The sequence below is a fragment of the Herpailurus yagouaroundi genome, unplaced genomic scaffold (genome assembly GCF_014898765.1).
Source record: "Herpailurus yagouaroundi ecotype Mexico unplaced genomic scaffold, PumYag 67700, whole genome shotgun sequence".
In the NCBI taxonomy this organism is placed as follows: Eukaryota; Metazoa; Chordata; class Mammalia; order Carnivora; family Felidae; genus Herpailurus; species Herpailurus yagouaroundi.
In genome coordinates this window covers 2,368,014-2,386,943 of record NW_024420499.1, presented here as the reverse complement: position 1 = coordinate 2,386,943, position 18,930 = coordinate 2,368,014, and the positions used below count along the sequence as shown (strand labels likewise).

At 41.2% G+C, this 18,930-nt stretch overlaps 1 long non-coding RNA gene and 1 pseudogene across 1 annotated transcript in view; both read left to right on the top strand.

Moving 5' to 3' along the window:
* The window catches only part of LOC121025747 (uncharacterized), a 52,001-nt gene that overhangs the window by 12,087 nt on the left and 20,984 nt on the right, over positions 1-18,930 (top strand). The window lies entirely within an intron of this gene.
* LOC121025784 (uncharacterized) lies at positions 10,929-11,043 on the top strand (annotated as a pseudogene).

The window sequence follows — 18,930 nt, the reverse complement described above, 5'->3', positions numbered from 1 at the left end:
AACTCACGGACCGCGAGATCGTGACCTGGCTGAAGTCGGACGCCTAACCGACTGCGCCACCCAGGCGCCCCAGAGCATGAGACTCTTAATCTCAGGGCTGTGAGGTCAAGCCCCACAATGGGCATGGAGCCTACTTAAAAAAGTTTTTTTTTTTTTTTTAATTTAAAAACTGCAATGGTGGCCTCAATCTGGGGATTTTGCGTTAATTCATACTCAACATGGACCGAAAGTTGCAGAATGCCAAACCAATGATACCTGCCCCCATATCTGATACTTGCAATTCAACCTGAGGGGTTTTATTTCTCTATTCTAATGTTTTATCTCTGATGTTAAGAAAAGCAAAATAAATGTGGGATGGAGGTAGCCAATAGGCGCGCCCGCTGGAATGCCTGGGTTCAAACGCAAGCCCTGCCACTCACTGAATGACACTGGGGAAGTTGCTTTGTCTCTCTCAGCCTCTCTCCTCAACTGTAAAATGTGGGATTATAATCACACCTATCTCATAAGGTTGTGAGTGTTAAATAAGATAATGTATGTAAAGCACCCAGAATACTACCTAGTCTATGAAAAGCACTCAATAAATGGTAGCTATTATCATTGTCAGTCATTGATTTCTTGCCATGAGCAAGTTTCAAACTCTTTCCTGAGTCAGGATTCTAGAAAGAGTAGACAGTGCAGCATGGAGAGTCGAGCGGGGGGCTAGAAAATGATGAGGGACAAAATGTACTCACTAAGGATTAGACCTATCTCACGGCATTCCAGTTCAATCTTAACATTCCCCCCGCCCCCCCACAGTTTGGATAAATCTTATTCCACATGATGTTTATTGTACTACATCTATATGTCATTTTATATTATAAAACTTGTTCTCCTGACTGCATAGGGGAAGGAAATTTCTTTGATATGCTAATTCTAATTTTTATGGAAGTAATGACTCCAGGTAAATTATTTTCGTCTCTTAGACCAGAGCACTTAATATGGCAACTGCACAAGAATACTGTTAAGGGTGTCAGAGCTCATTTCCTAAGAAATTGCTATCAGAACAGAAGCGATCACTTAGCAAAAAGAAAGCCTTTCTCAAGATTGGCATATTTCATATCTCCAGGAAAAGTTGTTGGGGTGGGGGCTTAGTATCTAGGCTGACAGGCAGAATTAGGTACTTTCCAGGTACTGAACTCTTTCTTTTTCTTTTTCTTTTTTCAAGTTTATTATTTATTTCATGAGAGAGAACAAGTGGGAGAGGGACAGAGAGAGGGAGAGAGAGAATCCCAAGCAGGCTCCACATTGCCAGCGCAGAGCCCGACGCAGGGCTCGAACCCACAAAGCATGAGATCGTGACCTGAGCCAAAGTCAGACACTTAACTGACTGAACTACCCAGATGCCCCTAAACTCTTTATTTTAATATTGTCTGTGATATTTAGATTTCTCAGTCCACCTAGAAATGCTCCTGACCCATGACTTTTAATTTGTTTTGTCACTCAGATATACACTTGATATACTATAGGTCACCATATCAAATGCCCCGGTAGATTTTGTTACGATTGTAGGATGGGGGGGGGGTTAGGAATGGTGAAAGAAAGAGGCAAATCTCTCAAGACAACAGACTAAACTGTTCATCCTCTGCCTGCCACCTCCGTTAACTCCCACCACTCTCCATCCCGTACATTCTTTTCCTTGTCCATTATCTGTCTAAAATGCTCCGTGCTTTCTTGCTCCCCCCCATCTGTTCTCATTTATTAATTCATTTCACAAACGTGTTTTGAGCGCCTGCTATGTGGTATGAACTGTGCCAGAAATTGGAATTATGGCAATAAATAGGACAGATGTGGTCTTGGCTTAACATCCTTTTTTTCTTCCTATCTTTATTTTATTTTTTTTAAGTTGACTTATTTTGAGACAGAGAGAGAAAGAGCGCAAACGCACGTGAGCCAGGGCGAAGAGAGAGGGAGAGAGAGCATACCAAGTAGGCCCCACACTGTCAGTGTGGATGCCGATGCGGGGCTCGGTCTAATGAACAGCGAGATCATGACCTGAGCCAAAAGCAAGAGTCAGATGCTTAACCAACTGAGCCACCGAGGCACCCCTTTCTATCTTTAAATGTATCTACTATCCTTCAAGACCCGACTCAGGTCATCCTATTTTTTTTTTTTTAATTTTTTTTTTTCAACGTTTATTTATTTTTGGGACAGAGAGAGACAGAGCATGAACGGGGGAGGAGCAGAGAGAGAGGGAGACACAGAATCGGAAACAGGCTCCAGGCTCCGAGTCATCAGCCCAGAGCCTGACGCGGGGCTCGAACTCACGGACCGCGAGATCGTGACCTGGCTGAAGTCGGACGCTTAACCGACTGCGCCACCCAGGCGCCCCTCAGGTCATCCTATTGTATGTAACTCTTTCTGATGAACTCAACCTACAGGACCTCTTCTTGCTCTCAACTAGCACGTAATTGGTATACCGCTCATTTGCCTCTATCATATACTCTATTTTATAACAGTTGTTAAAAATGCTTCTGGCTGCAAACAATAGCATGCCTAATTCATAGCGGCCGAACCACAGGGCCATCAAAAAGGAGGTGGCCCCAGAATTGGGCTGGTGTCCTAATAATGTCATTAAGGAGACAAGCTGCTTTGATCCTTCCACTGCCTTCCTCGGGGAGTCAGCGATGTCTTCCCTCACAGTTTGAAAGTGGCTGCTGTGGTTCCAAGTACCACATTGTCACATTACAGCGTCCAAAGCAGGATGCACCAGCAATGCCAAAAGGGCTTCCTTTTTCCGTGCCTTTTTCAGAAGCCACCGACAATTTTTAGTCACGGGCAAAGCGGTATGGGGCTGCCATTGCTGGCTTAAATCATTATGATTCCCCTCGTAGGTCTGGACATATTGCTGCATTCGTTAGGAGAGAAAGAGTGAGAAATTACTGTTGGCCAGGAAACACCACATATACCAATGCCTTTATGATTTTGATTTGTACATTTATTAGCTATGCTACCTTGGACAAATTAGCTACTTTTTCTAATTCTCAGGTAATGCACCTGCCAAATTAGGCATAATAACACATATCTCATAGGACATCCAATGAAATATTTCTTTTAAAAATGCCTCACACACAGTAGATCCTCAAACGTTTCCTGTATACATAGATTAGGCATGGCTCTAAAATAGCAGATCTCTAACCGTGTTCCTAGATTCTCATCTCTAGTCTCTGTCTTAGCTTATACAGATAATTATATGACGCTTTGCAATGTTGGTTCCCCGTGTATATGCTGAGTAAGCGATTGCCCGTGATTGTAATCCAGAGTATTTTTTTTTTAATTTTTTTTACATTTATTTATTTTTGAGAGACAGAGTGAGACAAAGTGAGAATGGGGGAGAGGCAGAGAGAGAGGGAGACACAGGATCAGAAGCAGGCTCCAGGCTCTGGGCTGTCAGCACAGAGCCTGACGTGGGGCACGAACCCACAGACCATGAGATCATGACCTGAGTCAAAGTCAGACGCTCAACCGACTGAGCCACCCAGGCGCCCCTGTAATCCAGAGTATTAAAAGAGACACTCAAATCTAAAAATGCCTTTTTCACAATTCCTGTGGCTCGTGTCTCCTGGTATAGCTCGATGATCCTTAGAAGGGTAACACAGAGTAGCATTTATCAGGTAGTAGGATCTTAGTGTGAATTGTGTGATCAAATCTGTTTCAGCGATAACTTAAAGTTGCAGGATGAGGCGTAGGTTTAGAAATCGTATCCAGTAGGATTAGCTCAGTTTGTTTCATTTGGGTTCCAGAGCTCAGGATATAATAAATTAGTTCATACTAAGGTATAATATCTAACTCTAATCTAATATGTTAAATGGCCTAGTCACCTCTAGGTCAGACTCTTGAATCACACAGATCTGAGCTTGGATTCCAACTTATCTATCCTCTTCGAGCTGTGTTCTCTACCTGTAAACTAACTGAAAATAGTAGCCATAACGTTGTAGAGTTGAGAGCGTTAAATCAGACTATACAAAAGGGCCTAGAGCACTAAGGGTGTCCACATGTTCACTAATATTATTGTTCTTTATTAATATAAATCTTATAATCAAAATCATGTTATAGTATAGAAATATCAGGGAAGATGATTCTTACCTTGCCTTTGAAGAAATGGACACATAAAGCTTGACTGATTTGCTTTCCATCTTACAGGAAGATAATGATAGAGCCATAGAATATAGAATATAGAAGGCAAGAATATAGAACGACCTTCTGCCTGGGTGACTCAGTCGGTTGAGCAACTGACTTTGGCTCAGGTCCTGATCTCACCGTTCATGAGGTCGGGCTCTGTGCAGACAGCTCAGAGCCTGGATCCCGCTTCGGATTCTGTGTCTCCCTCTCTCTCTGTCCCTCCCTCCCGCCCCCACCCATGTTCTGTCTCTTTCTCTCTCTCAAAAATAAATAAACATTAAAAAATATTTTTAAAAAGGAGTCTCTCAAAGACCTCTATCTTCTTGACCAAAACTGATTCCTAATGACACAGCTAGTTTGTGGCAGCTGTTTTGATAACAGGAACAGGGTTAAAAAGACTGTTTTATTTTTTAAATTAACGAGCAACATACCCCACAAACACTTTGGTCCTTCTTCTATCTACCGTTGCATCGTTCTCACCCAGGGTCAGGAGGAATCAAGCTCTCACGTGGAGAATCAGAGTTTAGATGTTGTTCCATGGTAGGTGCTCAATAAATACTTGCAAAACAAATGAATTATTTGGAATGTTTTAAGAGCTGAAAATGTAATGGTTAGAGTTGGCCTTTTTTGTTTGTATGAAAATATAATGACCCTACTGAGTTTTTACAACTGGATCGTTTCAGCAACATATTTCTAAAGACACTTAGAACATAAGAATGAACCAGGCAGGCTGGGACTTTTAATTTTTCTAATTCAGATCTGGACTTTGGATGAGCTTTCATTTCATACAGAATTTGACTTTAATAACGTTGGTCTTCTCTCAAACTGCTCACAAATCACTTCCTGCAGTGAGAGCTAATTTTCTAAAGGAGCAGCAAAGCTCAATCCTTGGGGGCAAACTCAGCTAGGTCTTTCTGACTTTTTGAGAAATGAAACATTTAGACAATGGTTTAACTCTTTTTCTTAGAACAATCAGCATAGATGTAGCGCCTTGAAAAGTCAGCGGATGAAGTAACCCTGAATTAGGAAAAGATGACAGTCTTTTTAACAGTGGACATTCTATAGTCATGACTATCTTCACTCTCTCCCTACACCTCTTTTTGGGTCCCGACAGAGTTTTTGTTTTCTCCTCTATCCCTAATCCCAGGAAAGGGCTTCTTCTCAGTCCTTTTAGACATCACGACAAGTATAAAGTTGCTCATTAATTAATTCACTCCTTTGTCACGTTGTTTACTGAGTGTTTGCTTTCTGCCCGGCACTGGTAAAAATCCTGAGGAGTCAGAGATGAATGAAGCATAGTCTATACCCTCAAGGAATTCACAACCTCATGGAGGTAGACCGACAAGCCAACAGATAAATTATAAAGTGACATAGCTAAGTGTGATTGCCGCGATATGAGCCAAATACTGTAGGAACCGGAATGCTCTGTCTCCCAAGAGTATCTGATTTATCATCTGCATCTCTCATTCTGAAAGAGAATGCAAGGTCCTCATTAAATGATTTCAAGCCTCATAGAACAAGCTGGAGAGAGATTTTTGGCGAAGGGCAACTTCCTGTTGTCCCTGGAATAACACAAAGAGGCTGTATACCCCATGTTTGTGTAAGACTAAGTCTTGCGACTAATAGCATGTCTTGCAGCAAATTAGTAATAACAGCATATGGCTCAAAAGGAAGTACTCGCACCAAACAGCTGGAAGAAAGACACGTCTTCTGCAAGGTATCTGAAGCAGTTCTGGGGATGAAGGTACCATGACACGGAGGGTTACCTATTTTGGGGTGCTGACGCTAAAGCAATGATCCCACCTGGCATGGCAAGTTTAACGGCAACCAGGCAACTGACAAAATAGAAAGGAAAACAGTGACTCTAAGCACTCAGACATGAGAAGTTGTTGGGTCTTCCACCTGTCCAAATGGTCCCGTTCGCAAGTTCTCTTTTATTTTGCAAGGGGACCCTGCCATCGCACTGCTCAACAGTGGGGAAAGACCCCTGAGATCAGTTCCTCTGCCTCTGGATGTGAGAGGTTTGACACATATGACCTGCCTAGCAGTGGAACGCTTTTGGGGCGCCTGCCTGGGCGGCTGTGTTGGTTAAGCTGATTTGGGCTCGGGTCATGATCTCACGGTTCGTGAGTTCGAGCCCCGCGTCGGGCTCTGTGCTGACAGTTTGGAGCCTGGAGCCTGCTTCAGACTCTGTGTCTCCCTTTCTCCCTTCCTCTCCCCTGTTCGCACTCTGTCTCTCTCTCCAAAATAAACATTAAAAAAAAACAAAAAACAAAAAACAGTGGAAAACTTTTGCCGATGTTGCCTGCTAACAAAATAACAAACAGATAAAACTACACAAAAAGTCTCTCTTCTTCAGGGCAAGTGTGCTAAGGAACCTGCACGTGAGGAATACTGAGTTTGTCATGGGATTGTAGGATACTTTACTTTTACATGAGGCTTCATTTTGTCTTTCCTTGATGCTAGGACCAGTGATGATATTGTTTTTCTTGTGACTGTCGATATCATGTATGAACACAATCTTTGCCAAACCCTTGATCTCTTGGTAATAGTGTGAGGAATTCATAGCATGCTCTCTAGATTGGAATATCATTTGTTTTAAGGTATATTTCCCAGTGTGATGAAAACCTCAGACTGTCTGGTGCTATAGACCGAACGTGTGCGTCGCCTCAAAATTCAAAGGTTGAAGCCAAATTCCCCATGGCATTATGAGGTCATGAGGGAGGAGCCCTTATCAAAGAGACTCGAGAGAAGGATTTCATTAGACACAGAACCTGGAGACACCCTGATCTTGGATTCCCTAATCTCCAGAACTGTGAGAAACAAATGCTGTTGAAGCCACTCAGATGATGTCCTTTTTGTCATAGCAGACTAAAAAGACTGAGATGTGTGGTTTCCAGTCCAACGTGTAAGGAGCTTGGAAGTGGCCACTACGTCCCAGCAAGTAGAAATGTAGAACAAGTGGAAACATCAACGACTCTTCTTAGATCCATCAGAGAAGTAAGGCCACAGGCAAACTGTTACCCCCCCAAATGGGAGAGACAGGTGAATACAAATAATCACAGGTTACCAGAGCAGAAACCCATAACTAGAAGCCTCTGCCAGAACGAGTGATGGAGTAGAAAACCCTGAATTACAGTTGACAAATTTCGGGATGCTTAATGTTGACAAACTGGAGAATTAAAAACTCCAGGAGGAGCCAATCATAAGCAGGGATCCACACTTTTGTGAATGGTATCTCTAGGAGCTTGACCTGGTTTTAGCAGTGAACGTCAGAGAAAAATTCCCCCAGGCTTTTGGCAGGAGGGAGGAGGGGAAAAGTAACCATTTTGAAATGAGCTAGAACATTCTATTCTTCTTAATACGGCCTCCCTCAAGATACATTATTTTACCAGAACCTACACTATTGGGTTTTTGTTTTCAGAGACTAACCAACCAGAGGGAAGGGAAATCTGCAACTCCAGCCCTCTATGTCCATCCTGTGCCACCTAAGGGGGTTAAATAAATGGACAGGTACTTGGGAAGTTCACAGGCTAGGGGCATAGGCTCACTAAAAAACTGAAATCTAATTGTAGGGCTATAGAACACTTCCAGTCTCCCTCCCCGACATGTTGCCACCACATTACTAAAGGCCTATTGACAGCAGTTCCTTTTGCCCCGTACATCATGTCTAGCTATCAGAGAAAATGTCAAGGTAGCACAACAAGACTCAGATATGGCAGGGATGTTGGCTTTGTTAGACTGGGAATTTAAAATAACTATGATTAATACGTAAAAGGCTTTGATGGATAAAGTAGGCAGCATGCAAGAACAGGTAAGAACAGGTGGCAATGTAAGCAGACAGATCAAATTCTAAGAGAGAATAGGAAATAAATACTGGAGATAAAAAGCACAGTACCAGGGGCGACTGGGTGACTCAGTCGGTTAAGTGTCCGACTTTGGCTCAGGTCATGATCTCGTGGTTCGTGGGTTTAAGCCCCACATTGGGCTCTGTGCTGACAGCTCAGAGCCTGGAACTGCTTTGGATTCTGTGTCTCCCTCTCTCTCTGCCCCTCCCCCTGCTCATGCTCTGTCTCTCTCTCTCTGTCTCTCAAAAATAGACATTTAAAAATTAAAAAAAAATTTATATAAAAAAATCAGAGTAAAAAATGAAGGATGCCTTTGATAGGCACATTGGTAGATTGACCACAGCTGAGGAATGAATCACTGAGCTTGAAATTATCGTTTTTTTTAAGTGTATTTCTTTATTTTGAGAGACAGAGAACATGAATAGGGAGCAGCAGAGAGAGAATCCCAAGCAGGCTTCATGCTTCACGCTGAGCCTGACATAGGGCTTGATCTCATGACTGTGAGATCATGACCTGAGCTGAAATCAAGAGCTGTACAGTTAACTGACTGAGCCACCCAGGAGCCCCAGTAATAGAAACTCCAAAAATGGAAAAGTGAAGAGAAAAAAAATTACTGAAAAAAACAGAACAGGATATCTAAGAACCATGGGACAACCATAAAAGTTATAATGTGTGTGTAAAGTGAATACCTGAAAGAGAAGAAAGAGGAACAAAATAAATATTTGAAGCAATGACTGAAAATTGCACCAAATTAATCACAGACACCAAACCACATATCCAGGAAGCCCAAAGAACATCAAGAAAGATAAATAGCGGCGACAACAACAACCAAAAAACGACACCTAAGCATATTATATTCAAACTGCAGAAAATGAAAGGTAAAGACAATATCTTGAAGGAAGCCAGAGGGGAGGAAATCCCTTATTTATACAGGAACAAAGATAAGAATTTACATCTGACTTCTCAGAAGCAATGCAAGCAAGTAGAGAGTGGAGCGAAATATTTAAAGTTTTGAGAGAAAAGAAAACACCAACCTAGAATTATGGACCCTGCAAAACTATTCTTCAGAAGTGATGGTAGATTCAATATTGCCAAGACATTAGTGCTTCCAAAGTTGACTTGTAGATCCAATGCAATCCCCATCTAAATCCCACTGAGTTATTTATTTATTTTTTTTTGGGGGGATATTGACAAACTGATTCTGAAGTTTATGTAGAGAAACAAAAATTACAAAATAACCAACCCTGCATTGCAGGCCAAGAACAGAGTTGGAAGACCGATACGGCCCGATTTCAAGAGTTAGGATAAAGTTACAGTAATCAAGACAATGTGGTATTGGCAAAAGAATAAACAAAAACAGGAAAAGGATAGAAAGCCCAGAAATATACTCACATATATATAGTCAACTCATCTTTGACAAAGGGGCAAAGGCAATACAATGCAGGAAAGATGGTCTTTTTAACAAAAGGTGCTAGACCAACTGGACATTTACACACGAAACTATGAATCGAAGCACAGACTTCACACACATTACAAAAATTAACTCAAAATGGATTGGAGAGCTACATGCAAAATGCAAAACTGTAAAACTCCAAGAAGATAATATAGGTGGAAACCTATATGACCTTGGATTTGGTGATGGTTATTATATACAACATCAAAACAAATTGAATCCAACAGCAAGACTATTCAGTTTTTCCAAAGGCACCAACTATAGGGCCAAAGGTATGATCCACAAAGAAATAATCGACAAGCTGGACCTTATTAAGATTAAAGACTTCTGCCATGTCAAAGACACTGTCCTGGGAATGAGAAGACAAGCCACAGACTAGGAAAAAATATTTGCAAAAGACATATTTGCTAAAGGACTATTATCATAGTATATATCATAGTATATATATACACACCATATATATCCTAAAGCTCAACAGTGAGAAAAAAAAACAACCTAATTTAAAGATGGGCTAAAAACCTTAACAGATACCTCACCAAAGAAGATATACAGATGGCAGAGAAGCATATGAAAAGATGCTCCACATTATGTGTCATCAGGGAAATGGAAATTAAAACAATGAGATGTCACTACACCCTTGTTAGAATGGCCAAAATCCAAAACATTGACACCGTGAAACACTGGTGAGGCTGTGGAGTAACAGAAACTCACCTTCATTGCTGGTGGGAATGCAAAATGGTATGGGCATTTTGGAAGACGGTGTGGCAGTTACAAACTTAAGAAACTCAACACAGTCTTACCATATTATTCAGCAACCACACTCCTGGATATTTACCCAAAGGAGTTGAAAAGCTATGTCCACAAAAAACCCAGCATGCACATTTTTATAGAAGCCTATTCGTCACTGTCAAAACTTGAAAGCAACCAAGATATCTTTCGGGAGGTGCATGGATAAATAAGCTATGGTACATCCGGAATTTGGGATGTAATTCAGTGCTAAAAAGACATGAGTTGGTTACCAAGCCATGCAAAGCCATAGAAGAAGCTTCAGTGCATATTACTAAGTGAAAGAAGCCTATTCTGAGTACACATCAGGAGACATATCAGGAAAAACAAACTCTTCCTTCAAGATTTCTTTCTAGAGGGGATAACAGAATGCGCACTCACTCATTCATTCAATAAATATTTAGTAAGTGCTTATTCTATACCGACAACTGTGAGGAGTGACAGAGGAAGATTTTTACAAACCACCATACAGACAAACTGAACACATGTAAGGATTATGGGGTGAAGCAAGTTGATCATCACCAGCTTCTTGGAGTTAGCTAGAATATTCAAATTCATCCAGTGAGACAGATACTTTAAATGGTAGCCTTTATATATAGTGCATACTGATAGACACTGCAAGAGAATTGAAGAAGGGTTAAGAGAAGAGAGAGGACTGGAGCTGGGCCTTAAAGAATATGATAGTGTTCACCTTGGCGGCACATATACTAAAATTGGAACGAAACAGAGAAGATTAAGATGGCCCCCGTGCAAGAATATGATAGAAAGTGGACAAGCAGAGATGAGAAGCATGGTTTCTCCAGATAGGAGAAATTGTATGCAGGTAGATAGAAATAAGTATGGTTTTCCCCGACCTAAAAAGAGAGAGGAAACTATTCCAACCAATCTCTCTTTATAGTCATCTCTCTCTCTTTTAAACTCATAACCAAACTTCTTCTGAAAAGAAGAATCTACACCTGTCATTCAGGCAATAGTCACTAATTTAGCTCTCACGTGCCAACTTCATGAGATACGTTTTAATCGCATCTTACTTGTTCTGTCTTCAATTCACACAGTTGACCCATCCCTCTGTTTTGAAACCAGACTCTTCCTTGGTTTTGATGTTGCCACTTCTCTTATTCTACCTCTCTGGCCATTCCTGGGCCTTACTTTTTAAAAAGCGAATGTTAAAGTTGCAGAAGTTTTGGATTTACAGAAAAATTGTGATGATAGCACAGGGTTCCCACATGCCTCACGTTGCTTCCTCTATTATTGCTATCTCAGAACAGTCTGGTACATTTGTCACAATTAATGAACCAACATTGGTACATTATAGTTAACTAAGTCCAGATTTTATGGTCAGATAACCCTAGTTTTTAACTGAATGTTCTTTTTTGTTCCAAGATCTCATCTAAGATACTAAATTATAATTAGTTGTCATGTCTTCTTAAGCTCCTCTTGGCTATGACAGGGTCTCCGTCTCTCCTTGTTTTTGATTGACTTTAAAAGTGCTAAAGACTACTGGTTAGGCATTTTGTAGAATGTACCTCTATTCTGATTCGTCTGATGTTTTTTTCTTATGATTAGACTGGGGTTATGGGTTTCAGATTGGAAGATCAGAGGTAAAATGCTATTTTCCTCACATTATGTCAATGGTAGGTGACATCAACGTGATTTATTACTGTTGATGTTAACCTTGATCGCCTGGTTCAAGTGGCTCAGGTTTCCCCTCTGTTCCCATACTGTAGTTTTTGGAAGGAAGTCACCACGCATCATCCATACCGCCCTTAAGGAATGGGTAGTGCTACTCCATTTCCTTTAAAGTAGTATTTACGTTAAGCATTTGGAATTCTTATGCATGTGAGATTTGTCTCCTCTCTCCCGTGTATTTATTTAATCATTCATTTATATCAGGGTGGGCTCATGAATATGTATTTTATTCTTGGGTTTTAATCTAACATTAGCTCAATAATTTTGTTAATAATTCTGTTGCTCCAATTGTCCAGCTTTGATCATCGGGAGCTCTTTTGGTTGGTTCCTGTACCCCTTGACACACCTGATCAGACTCTGCGTGTGTGTGTTGTGTGTTGTGTGTGTGTGTGTGTGTATTAATACTTACCTTCTGGCACCACAAGTTGCTTTAGGCTCACTTCTAGATTTTCTACCCCAGGCCTAAAATCAGTCATTTCTTTAAGGATCACTAATTATGGTATTAGAACCCAAGGTCTGGGGGCGCCTGGGTGGCGCAGTCGGTTGAGCGTCCGACTTCAGCCAGGTCACGATCTCGCGGTCCGTGAGTTCGAGCCCCGCGTCAGGTTCTGGGCTGATGGCTCAGAGCCTGGAGCCTGTTTCCGATTCTGTGTCTCCCTCTCTCTCTGCCCCTCCCCCGTTCATGCTCTGTCTCTCTCTGTCCCAAAAATAAATAAACGTTGAAAAAAAAAATTTAAAAAAAAAAAAAAAAAAAAGAACCCAAGGTCTGAGCATTGGGTGTGTTCCCTGGGTCTTATTTTATGACGCATTTTCTCTTCTCTTTATTCTTTTTATTTATAATATTTTTAATGTTTTATTTATTTTTAAGAGAGAGAGAGAGAGAGACAGAGCAGAAGTCAGAGAGGGACAGAGCGAGAAGGAGAGACAGAATCCCAAGTAGGCTCTAGGCTGTGTGCTGTTAGCAGAGTCTGACTTGGGGGTCGAACCCATGAACCACGAGATCATGACCTGAGCCGAAGTCGGACACTTAACCAACTGAGCCACCCAGGTGCCCCCCTTTCTTTTTAAAAAAGGGTTTCTTAACCTTTCACTATTGACATTTTGAGCCCCAAATCTTTTTGCTATGGAGGGTTGTCCTATGCATGGTCGGATGTTTCACTGTATTCCTAAGTCCTACCCACTAGATGCCAGTAGCGCTCCCTCAGTTGTGACAATCAGCTGTCTTGAGACGTTTCCAAATATCTCTGGGAGGCAAATTATCCCCATTTTAGAACCACTGCTCTCCATGTACTTGTTTTTCCAGGATCTCGTATTGTTGGCTCTCTTCTTTTCTCATTATTTGTGCTATTCTTGAGAAAACTCAGCTATTCTCTTTGTTTTCACTGCCACCCATAAACTAATTTCTTTCTGATATAATTATCGCTATCTCTGATATCTTTCCTAAGGGCAGGGTTATGCATCTCCACTTGGATGTCTTATCTTCTGTAGGTACGTCAGACAAAACATGTTCAAAGTGAATTACAGGATAAGGAAAGAATCCCAATCTCATAGAGAATAGCAAGGAATAACAAAGCTGCAAAAGAGGTGACTAAGCAAGCAAACCTATTGGCTTGCCATAGTGCTGCATGTGTGACAGTAAGAGTACTTGAATCAGTTTTTCAGGGAAGGGTTGGGCAAACTATGCCCCCCTGCAAAATCTGGCCCACTACCTGTTTTTGTATGTTAAAAATTATTTTTTGGGTACCTGGGCGCCTCAGTTGGTTAAGTGTTCAACTCTCGGTTTTGGCTCAGGTCATGATCTCATGGTTCGTGAGTTCAAGCCCCACATCAGGCTCTGCAGTGATAGGGCGGAGCCTGCTTGGGATTCTGTCGCTCCCTCTCTCTCTCTGCCCCTCCTCTGCTCTCTCTCTCTCTCTCAGTCTCTCTCAAAATAAATAAACTTAAAAAAATAAAAAAATATATATCTATTTTACATTTTTAAATGGTTAAAAAAGCCAACAGAAGAATAGTTTATAACACATGAAAATTGCATGATAGGCAACTTTCAATGTCCATAATAAGTTTCTTATGTAACACATCCACACTCATTTGTTTTTATGTTGTTTGTAGCTGCTCTCAGGGAACAATGATAGAACTGAGTTATTGCTGCAGGTGGCTTATAAAGCCTAACGTAGTTACTACCTGGCCCTTTCCAGGAAAACTTTTCTGAAACCTGGATCAGAGCAAGACAGTTGCTCACAGCATGGCAAGCAGAAGGAGCATTCACGTGGTAGTGCTTGTTCCTCTGCCCTGTGTCCCATGTCGTGTCCCAATGGCCCTGGTTGGTAGCTGGCCTGCAGTGAGTTGCACGGCAACCTGAGGAAGCCAGGACTAAGGGCTCAGCACCTTTTGTAGCAAGCAGTAAACAAGCCAGTCTCTCACTTCAGGGAGCAAGCAATGTCATGGACAGGGACAGAGCAATGACCTGCAGGAGAGCTCGGGCCCATGGCAGACCATCCTCGACTCAACTTTGCCTCTACGGCCCCCTCTCCCAACCTTTGCTTCTTTCTCATTTCTGTCAATGGTATTACTCTCCCCTTGGTTGCCTATAGTAGAAAAACTAAGAGCTACCTTAGGTTCTTTGATCTTTCTGATCTCTAATCGATTCCCAGGTCTGTTGTCTCTAAAATCTTTCACATTAATCTCATACTCCTTCCCATTGCCATCACTTTAATTTTAAAAAAAAAATTTTAATGTTTACTTATTTTCGAGACAGAGAGATAGAGCACGAGCGGAGGGGGGGTAGAGAGAGGGAGACACAGAATCCGAAGCAGGCTTCAGGCTCTGAGCTGTCAGCGCAGAGCCTGACGGGGGGCTCGGATCCACACACTGTGAGATCACGACCCGAGCCAAAGTCACACATTCAACCCACCGAGCCACCCAAGCGAAGGGAATTTTCATGGTACATTGTTAGTTATGTTTGTATTGAAAGAAAGAGCTACAGCCAGGAACCCAATTCTCTATTCCAATTATTTGCTATGAAGTAGCAGTAGGAATAGTAACATCTATTTAGTGAACATTTATTAAGGGCCAGGTACTATGCTAAGTACTTTACACATCGTCTCACATCGCCTCGTTGAATCCTTACGACCTTTCAGGTAGATGTTACTGTTATATCAGTTTTACAGATAAGAAAACTGAAGGTAGAGAGTTTTGATGACGTGGGCAAGAAGTGCGAAGCTAAGACTGGAGCCCCGAGCTCTTTACGCCTTCCTTACACTCTCTCAGAAGAATGTTGGACAATAGCGTGGAAGACGTGGAAGACGAGCCCCCGGTAAGTGTTGAGAATGAAAAAGGGCTTCTTTTGGAAGACTACATTTCTCACCAGGATCTTATCCTTAGTCGGAACACAATATGCATTCGTTGTTCATTCTAGGATTACAATAGGTTTCAAAAAAGTGGTGGCTCTCAGGTGGCGTATTGGGGAACTAGCTAGGTGGGAGGTAAGAAGGTGTGAAAAAGAAAAAAAAAGAGCTGCGTTTTCAACCCAGTGAATAGAAATGAAGGCTTCAGCCTCTTTTGTTGCAGTAGGTTTTAAACGCTGGAGAGTTAAGGCGTACGTGATATAGAAATTCTCATTTGGGTCTGCTTTGTTTGCCTTTCGGTGAATTCCGTGATGTGAAGTTTGTTTGTCTAAGTCAAATACGTTGGGAAATGGATGCCTACTACAGGGATTGATTTTTTTTTTCTTTTTTTCTTGAGGCAGTGGTTCTCAAAATGGGATCCTGAGACTTGAGGAGCAGCGTCCTCTGAGACCTTGCTAGCAATGCAAATTCTTGGGGGGGGCGCCCCCCGGCCTGAGAATCAGAAGCTCTGGGTGTGGAGCCCCGCAGCCTGTGTTTTAGCAAGTGCTCTGGTGATTTTCGGTACACATTAGAGTTTGAGAACCACTGGTCTGAGCAATCCTTGAGACCAGGGCCTATGTGTTCTCTCCCTTGTCTGCTTATGAGGACAACTGTATCGTGCAAGCGACTTGATAATAGGTAATTTGTTGCATCATTTGGAGATAAAGCAGTTCTCAGAAGAGAGTTTATGGTCTCGATTTCACAGCCCTGCTCTCAAGAAATTGATAGGTCATTCTCCTGGGACTGAGTGAGAATCACTACTTTAAGACTTTAGCTCACAATTCCAGTAGCTGCCCCCAAGAGGATGGCATTCAATCTGGCCTTACAGGTTTGGTACAATAGTGCATTTACCTAGATGAGGCTACCTTTTTTCTATGGAAATCTGCCTGTTTCTAAAATTACTGTTCTAGGGGCGCCTGGGTGGCTCAGTGGGTTAAGCGTCCGACTTCAGCTCAGGTCATGATCTCACGGTTCGTGAGTTTGAGCCCGCGTCGGGCTCGGTGCTGACAGCTTGGAGCCTGGAGCCTGCTTCGGATTCTGTGTCTCCCTCTCTCTCTGCCCCAACCCTGCTGGCTTGCTCTCTCTCTCTCAAAAATAAATGAACATTAATTTTTTTTAATTGCTGTTCTAAAATTACTGTGTAGATATGCAAATATATCAATTACATGGGGGGATAAAGCAAATTGCAGAAAATCTATATAGTATGTTCACATTAAATAAAAAACCCACCAAACCTGTGTTTATATGTTTGCATATGAATAGGAAGGAGTGGTAAAGAATACACAACAGACAGGTACAAGTGACTACCTGGGCTTAGGGGGCGCAGAAGTGGGGAGCCACTCTCAAATTTCACTTTTTTATAAATTTTAAATGTCTGCATTTTCCTGTTTCTGAATTTGTCACAATGAATGTATATTACTAGGAAAATATTTGCAAATAGGCCTGTTTTTTACATTGAATAAGTAATACCCACATGATCATTCGAATAGTGCAAAAGAATAATGTTCTTAAACTTTTAAACGTAAATATTTAAAAATGCTCATTTCTTTTACGAGCAATGATCATTCATTTATAGAGTGAGAAGATGCTTCTAAATACCAACATGTGTTGTGGAAATATATCTTAAGTTAGAATGAATAAAGATCTTGCACACAAGAGGGAAATAAAAAAGCAGGGCAAACATTTAACACTCATTATATCAAACCTAGATCTATATAACATGGAAAAGGCTGGCCTTTTTCACTACGTTCAACTGTTATTAATCAGCTTAAATAAAGCTTGGTGTTTCTCTCCGTGTTCAAGAAAACGTTGAGCATTCTCAGGTACAATGCTTCGAGGCATTGAAAAGGTCTGGCACTCTGTATTTTCACAGCATCCTGACAAGGGCTGGCAGTTTTCTTAAGCTACTACTTTAACAATTCTCAAACTAACAATGGTCAAATATCCCAGCTCGGCCTCCTCTCTCCTACAGGTTTCAAAAGCTGTTAACTGTCTTTTCTATCCTTTCTGGAAACAACTCACTTAGTGCTGCTAATTAGATTTGGAGAGCAGTGGCAGTCCTTTGCCTTCTTTTCTTTAATATTCACAGCAAAGGAGGCTTTCTGGTTCTCTCCCCTTTGTGTTTATTTTCCTCCTAAATGCCTTGCCTCTAATCAGAGAAAAGCTCCTTGTGGAAACCAAGTTACCAACTCATTCAATTGACTTCCCCTCCTTCTAGATGAATGGCTCATATCCATAGAAATAGGGTTCATTATCATAACGCTTCAGGTTTAATATTTTCCAATCTGCCACAGACCTTAACTAGCCCTACTTTTAATTCAGACTGCTTTTAAAATACCCTCTGACCTCTACCCTCAAAATGTTTAAAAAGACTTAAATATAACGGGCCGGTTTTATTGAAAGACTAATGTGGCCCTCTCTTCCACAGCACATGTGCTGAATTTGGAGCAATGGGGAGAAGATTAGAAGAGGAAGAATGGCATGTCAATTCACAAACAATATCACATATTTTCCTTACTGGGATAGTAACTATCTGTCCTGAATCAACAGCTAACATCGTATGCAGTGGCAAAACACCCTAATGTACTCTTGTTAAAATCAGAAACAATATAAGAAGAGCTGCTATCACTATTATGGTTTATTTGTTAATTTAATTTCCTAACCAGGGCAATGAGACAGGAAACAATAAGAGACATCACTTCTGGAAGTCAGAAGACATGATCAATACCTGCAAATGCGATGATTCCCTAACCCAAGAGAATCTGAATGAAATGCATTTAGAATGACAGTTTGAATTTACCAGTTTTCCTAAACATTTCAGTAATCAGTTATAAAACACAGTATAGAATCCATTTCCTGTAACACCTAAACAGAAAATATCTAGGCATAGTCTCGACAATAAATGTGCAGGACCCATAGGGAGAAAACCACAAAACTTCACACACACACAAAAAAAAACAAACAAACTTGAAAAACAGATGAGAATACAAATGGTTTTTAGTTGTTAAGTCCTCTCAAATTCATGGATGGTTTTAATAACATTTACAATAGAAGTCGCAGAAATTATTTTTGTACCTTGATGAAATGAACTCCATACTAAAGAATATATATAGCCAAGAATAACAAGTATATTCTGCAAATCAAAACTAACGAGGTAGACTTATTCTAATAAATTGTGGAAGCTGGTTTAAAAATGACAATAACTAAAACAGTATGGTACGTGTACATGGATTTAAAAAACAAACAAACAAATAAATGTAACACACCATAAAGCCCCCAAATAGTGAAATAGAGCTTAGCATGTTTCAGGTATTTGCCATTTTGGACGTGTGTTAGCACAGTGATAAAAGGATTTGTGTTGTGGCAGCTGGCGCTAAATCATAAATATAGGACGAATTCTTTTGAAGGGGACACTGCCAGAAAATCAGAGTCCTTGACAGTCTGGAAACTCCTAGGGAAAGCTAGTGGGCACAGTTTTCATGAACAGGGATTTCTTCTCATGCTTCCTGCTCCTTTAGTGAATGTATATGCCATGAGAGTTGAATTGCTTATTTTGGCAGATACCCTTCAATATTTTAAAGGTTAGCACCACCTCTGGATTTTCTTTTTGTAG